Source organism: Schistocerca gregaria, chromosome 3 (genome assembly GCF_023897955.1).
Source record: "Schistocerca gregaria isolate iqSchGreg1 chromosome 3, iqSchGreg1.2, whole genome shotgun sequence".
In the NCBI taxonomy this organism is placed as follows: Eukaryota; Metazoa; Arthropoda; class Insecta; order Orthoptera; family Acrididae; genus Schistocerca; species Schistocerca gregaria.
The window spans coordinates 320,754,140-320,761,337 of record NC_064922.1 but is presented as its reverse complement, the minus strand read 5'-3'; the positions used below and the strand labels follow the sequence as shown (position 1 = coordinate 320,761,337).

The 7,198-nt window shown below is 40.9% G+C and overlaps 1 pseudogene; it reads right to left on the bottom strand.

Annotated features, from left to right (window-relative positions):
- Window positions 1-1,420: 1,420 nt before the first annotated feature.
- The window catches only part of LOC126355355 (JNK1/MAPK8-associated membrane protein-like), a 197,037-nt pseudogene continuing 191,259 nt past the window's right edge, over window positions 1,421-7,198 (bottom strand).

The window sequence follows — 7,198 nt, the reverse complement described above, 5'->3', positions numbered from 1 at the left end:
CACATTTCAAGTACTTTGACGAGTTTCTGGAAATTAATTGGGAAAAAATAGCACAGATAATTCGCAGACAGAAACTCAAAGCTGCTTAACTACTTCTACAACAACACAAAATCGTCTCTGCACGCACAAAACTCAGATATTGCAACACAGTTATCAAACTAGAGGCCTTGTATGTCAATGAAACTCGCACGCTCCACATAAAAAGGCGACAGCGAAACATCCTGAAGAGGAACGTAAAATTACAAGAAATATCCTTGATACAAACAGAAGGGAAGATAGAAACAAACTTAAGTCCCGGAATATTACAGAAAAGCTGTCGAACGTTGCGGCATCCGAAAAAGATGATTAAAATTTTGTGGACACATTCACAAACTTCCAGCATCAACACATACCTACAAAGCGTTGAAAGCAATGGAATGACTGAATGCCACAAAAATCTAGAAAGAGGACGGATAAACTCCACGAAATTTTAGGAAGAGACTCCTAGACAGTAATAGTTGTCAGATGGGAAGAGCAATCTAAGAACGAAACAGCGTAGGAAACATGAACCAAATGGACTGACTCAGAGAAAATGAGATCTGAATGAAGACTCATAAAATTGAGTCAAAAGCTTTATTTGATCCTAAAATGTTCAATCGCACTCAATAATAATAATAATAATAATAATAGTAATAACAAATACCATTCACAGATTAGGCCGCGGCCTGTTGCGACTGACCAGCTGATACCTACAAGATAGAACGAGGAGCGATCTATAATGATGGGACGTATTGCCCATCCGTCCAGCCTTTATTGCCAGTGGAAAAATTCTGATGTTGCCACTGCTTCTTTATTAAAGTAGCTCCTCATTTGGCCTCACGAGGCTGAGGGTACCCATTTCCAAACTTACTTACTGGCAATTGAGTCCGGGTCATGCAACACCGAAGACAACGCTAACCTTTTTTCATTAAGTAAAGACCCTAGATTCCATCATATAAATTAGGAAACGATTCTCGTTAATTTGGCAACACTTTTTCAAATGTGGTAATCGGGGAATGGAAGGTTAAATAGCATAACAAGTGCCTACTGCTAAGGAAAGAAGCTAGGGTGTGTACTCTGTCGTTCACACTTCAGAGCAAGAGTGTGTATATTACGTGCTTTTCGATGAGCTGTGAGCTAAAAAGAATCAGTATCATTTTCACGTGGAAAGAAATACAAAATTCACAGACCATATGCAGAGTTGGTAAACAGTCACAAATCGTGAATAAATATTAATCGAGGGTTACATACTTTTCATGATATGTAACTCCTTCCTTCATAGTATAAAGTGCTTAAGTGTCATTTCCGCAGTAAAATATTTAGTTCAACATAAGTGAAGTTTGCAGAAATCCATCTGATGTACTTGTGAGAAACATTTGTGCTGACCTCATCATGTAAGCTTCTACTCTACATGCCAGCCTATGTGAAGTTTGCTGGGATCAATAAATCTGGCAGTCAAGATACAGAACATTGCAGGTAAGGCATGAGTGCGACAAGAGAGTAGTCTACAACTGGGTCTGAAACTGAGATATTGCTATTATTCCATATGCGCGAAAGCAGCCAGTGATACATCAGAATCAATTCACTACGGACATCTGTTACAGTGCTGACAACCAAGTACCGCTTTGACTGATCCAATTTGAAAGCAAAGTGCACAGCATTCGAAATATGGGATAATATGATAACAATACAGGGAAATGAGGAATGTATCAGACCTCCAAATACGACATGTATGAGAGCCAATGTTATCAATAGTAGGGTGCTGCATATATGGATATGTTCCCTTCTTTACGAAGGAATCTTCGAGTTAATGGTGGTCGAGAAACTAACGTTAACAGCACTGACTTTGCGTAATATTAGAGTGGCGTAGAATGCAAAGGATACACGACCTCCTGAGTGTAGTGCAATGTTTCTTCATAATCCGGATTCGAATTGTGGAGCAACGTATACCAGTACCAACTTTAAATGATATCACTGGACGAAACCTTAATAATGTGTAGGTTCCTGCACCGACTCTTTCAAGGAATGATGCCAAAATGCAAAAGCTCCTCCTCATTGACTTCGCATCTACACAAAACCAGCGCAGAACTAATGCAGTCGAAGCCATAAAGCCAAGATACAACCAATCGTAGGATACTGGGGTCTCAATATATTGAGAACATGCGGACAAAGGGGATGAATTATTTCTTGTGTTGCGCCGCTGGACAGGCGCCGCAGTTTATCCACCCAGCAACTCTTCATGGCCACATTAAATTCCAGGACATAGTTTTAGATCGTTAACTAATTCATGAGAGCAAACGATTTGTCCTCCTGTCAGACACAGAACTCCCAAGACGTTCATTCACACAAATTGAATAATATTGCAATGAAATTCGACTTAATTTGAACAATATTGGGCCATATTTTACTCGTTTTCAAATGTTGCACAAGTAAAGGCTGCTTCTCTTATATCTAGTGCGGAGGCGATCATAATAGCAATACTAGTATTAGTAATAATGAACTAACACGTTTTTTGGTACCTCAACTTCCTTATGTGTACTCTGAAGCGTCTTTACATAATGGTCGCAGACCTCCTTCACGACTTTATGCCGCAACTAAAGGTAATGGTTGATAAGGAAGAGGGGACCAAACAGCGAGGTCATCGGTCCCATCGGATTAGGGAACAATGGGGAAGGAAGTTGGCAGTGCTCTTTCAAAGGAACCATCCCGGCATTTGTCTGAAGCGATTTAGGGAAATCATCGAAAACCTGGATCAGGATTGCTGGATGCGGGTTTGAACCGTCGCCCTCTTGAATGCGAATCCAGTCTGCTAATCACTGCTCTACCTCGCTAGGTAAGGAAACTGTGCCGTAATGGTCTCTCAGAAGGTAAAAACGTCTTTTACAGAAACATTGTCCTCTTTTTGCTCCTCTAATTGCAGATTATTTATTTCTGTTTATCTAATTTTTGAATATGTTGATGTTGAAATCAGCACCAAAATTATTGGAAATGAATATAGAGCTAATTAAGTACTGGTATTAACAGTAGTGACAGTAGTAAATGTGTTGGCTCAGCCATGCTATCAGCAGAAGATTACGAAGTGTTTGTGCGACGAGCGAAATGCTTGAAAATCACAATTGAAGTCCTTCAGTAGTTTTCTTACAAAGTTACTGTTTTCGTCTACACCCAGTAGTTCTGGGTGAAATGGTGATTGCGGTTCTGCCGTGTTGTTAGAGGACAATTAACTGTTTAAATGAGTTTCGTAAACCAATCAGAGTGAAGTTACAAGTATCCTCGCGCATCTGATGGGATCGATGCTGGCTGGAATAAACAGGTTTGCGGTGGAGGACGCCCGCTGAACACTCGCGTGATGCAGACATAGGAGTGTGTGTGCCCGTGGATAAACCTAAAAGCCGGTACGTGCTATGGTCGCCATGCTTCTTCACTTCGTTCAGTAGGGTTACAGCCTGTTCCATCTTCATTGAAGCCAGTTGTTTCTCGGTCAGCCTACGCTGATGAGCCGAAACATCATTACTTCTGACATCCGCGAGACTGAATGCCTATTGTAGCTTTCAGGGCACGTGACGCGTTAAAGAAAATATGCAGGGTGAGTGAGCTGCCTATACCGATATCGTTTTCAAATGCTCTGAGCACTATGGGACTTAACTTCTGAGGTCAGCAGTCCCCTAGAACTTAGAACTACTTGAACTAACCTAAGGACACCACACACATCCATGCCCGAGGCAGGATTCGAACCTGCGACCATAGCGGTCGCGCGGTTTCAGTCTGTAGCACCTAGAACCGCTCGGCCACCCCGGCCGGCACCGATATCGTTTTATGCAACATGTAATGCCGTACCTAGCCCTCACCACGTGAGAGATTTTTATATTCCGTTGCTCGCTACGCGCAAACCATTGCTCCCTCAGAAAAACAAATGAACAGCATATTTTTGCAAAAAACTTAATGTAACTAAATTTTCTACTGGAATACGTTCTCGATAGAGGCCACGGTTTTTGAGTTATTCCAAAAAAAAAGAAAAAAAGTAACTTACAGGACTGACCTTCATATGCATCTCTGCCTCCAGACTCATACCTCTCCAGTCAGGATTTCTACATGATGTTCGTGGCACTCCCTTCTCCAACTGCATGAAAATTTCCGGCTAGACAGACTGTTCCCAATATTCTTCCTTTTTTTATCTCTATTGGTTGGGTTATTGTACCACCAGCACATTGTGTTAACCAGCATATTTGTTAACATTATCAACTTAAACGTTGTAATTTTGTTGCATTAATTTGAGGTGTAAGCGGTGCTGAAATTAAATAAAAGCCGATTAAAAGCTGTGAGCTATCTGAGAAAGTTAACCTTGCATTACTGAGCAACTGTTTCACCAGGTATCCAGTCTAGCTTACCAAATTCCCAACCAGATTAACATTAATTTTAATCTTTAGTATTGATCTTACGAAAGCCGTTGATATATATAAAAAGACAATTTAAATAAAAAGAAATAAATCAGTTTATATTTGGAAATTTATTTTAACACTGATCATTGAAATTTCAGCATATTAAACTTGATTCATAACTAAACTGGTGCCTTATATAGGATTGTGAAAATGTGAGTTTCTAATCTTATGGAACACATCAAATAGGGAGCCAAGATTGGGAGACTGCATACAACACTGCATTCATAAAATAACACACGAAGAACGTTGAAACATATGCAAGAGGAAATTAACCACAACCAACCGATTCAATTTTCACTCAAAGAAGTTACGTTTGCAGTGCAATCCTGTCCGTCATGTAATTACCACACACTGGTATACTAAATTCATACTAACTCTCTGTGAAATCTTCCCGAAAAGAATAGCTGAGGGCTACTTCTGATGCTTACACCACATGCTTCACGTGGTCAACTTGGTTTACACAAAGAGTGTAACTCCACAATAATTTTGATAATTAAAATAAATTAGATCGCAAAGCAATTTACGAAAGAAAAACTTCGAACTGGTTACTATCGTCTTACTATTAACCTGATGGGTCAAACAATTGTATAAGCACGTGGTACTGGTCTCACAAAGTACACCCCACGTGGGTTGAACATAAAGAAAAGTTGCTATATTGAAAAATATTGTCAAGACGAGACGTTATAATCTCGCGCACATTCGCATTTAAGATTGATGACCTTAGTTAGAGTTACTGATTAACACGTGGTTCCACTTTACTCATAAAGTAGTGACAAAGCAACTACCGGAAGATATTCTGAACTGTGACTCGAATTACACTGTGTTGCAATTTAAGATAACATTAGATATTTTAGAGCTAAACCTGAAATAAAGGTGATTAAATTTTCAGTTAGGCTGAACTGAAGAAATCCATTGTCCTACGGACTTAGCAGACACGCGCTTAGCCGGAGATCTTACTACTTGAGACGCTCGTTACGGACAGACTGACCTGCTGGGCTCATACCGAGCGTGTTTCCCAAATACAAACGGAAGTGAAAAGAGAGGCAGCTCCCTATACCAGCATGGCAAGGGACGGATAGGACCATACTAAGGATAGAAACCTCTTTGCTTTTAGAAAGCGTAGCTACCTGTTCCGACGTTGGTCCTACTGTTCTCTAGCAGACAGGCTTGTCTGCTACCATCCAGCATGCAACTAGAAATACATTTGCTCATTCATTCTTTCACACAGAAGGGAAGGGGGATGACAGTATCTTATCATATACAGTATACAAAAGAAAGCGTATGTATGTTCCGTATGAGACTGTGTGACATGAGTTACATATAAACTGTCTTTTAAAGTGTAGTAGTGTGACAGATCGTTCTTGTTTATGTGTAAAAGTAACACGTTTCACTGCTCAGTCTCCTCCCAGATAGAAACACCACAGTAAATTTAGAATAGGAATTTATGCCGTAAATGACAACAGATTTAAGAAATTAACATAAAAGGAATCCAACAGAGACCTTTCAACGTGCCTTGAGGCCAACGGAAAAAACGACTTTTTTAACCATTACGCTAGAACTATTACGTTGACAATTCGGTCCAAACTTAACCCCTAAAAGACCAGCAGTTTCGTAGTCAGAAGACCTGACGAATATAAAGACATAATTATTTATTCTACGCTGTTAAAATTCAAAAAGCTATTAGGTAAAATTTACACAAAAGGTCAGTTTTACAATTTTTAAGTGCCCAACTAATCCGGTGGCGTAATAAGGCCAGTCAATGAAGACCAAAAAAGATCATTCGTGGGAAACAATTCCTGCATTAGCAAGTTTTTGTACAGTAGCACGGAGTTCCATGTCCAACTTTATCGCCGAGGGGGGGGGGGGGGGGGGGAGGGAGGGGTGGGCTGAGTATGGGAGTGTGGGAGTGAGGATGCAATTGAAGCTCACTTTTTATGTTTTTCTTGAATAACTAAAAACTGCGATCTCTGGCGAAAACACATCACAGAGCACAGAATTTAACTACATTAAGTTTCCAACAAAAAGGTACAACATTTTTCTGAAGAACTAACAGTTTACGCATAACGACAGAGAGAATATGAAAATCTTGTGCCTGGCTTTTGAAAGTCACATATAACACTGCAAGCTGCACAAAATGACAGCGTTAGGGACAGCTGAATCACCTTGTGTAAGCGAAGCAGAGACGAAGGATGATTCATCCCGCAAGGGAAATTCTACGCCCCTCAGTCTGCTCCGAATGGTAGACCTCATCCTAGCATTAAACTACAGCGGGCTGTGTGGAACGGTTTTACTACGTGTATCGCATACATTTTACAATGTTTGACACCAGAGACTGATTTGTAAAGTTCTCACACAGGGAATAACAAGCTCCCTTGGCAACTGCTCACCAGCTACCGACACTAAGTGTCATGCGTCCGTGCCCGAGATTTTCACACTCCTGAACATCCCTAGGTCCACTGTTTTCGATGTGATAATGAAGTGGAAACGTGAAAGGACACGTGCAGCACAAAAAACGTCGTCTGTTGACTGACAGAGACAGCCGACAGTTGAAAAGGGTCATCATGTGTCAAAATGGCTCTGAGCACTATGGGACTTAACAGCTGTGGTCATCAGTCCCCTAGAACTTAGAACTACCTAAACCTAACTAACCTAAGGACATCACACACGTCCATGGCCGAGGCAGGATTCGAACCTGCGACCGTAGCAGCCGCGCGGTTCCGGAGTGAGCGCCTAGAACCGCT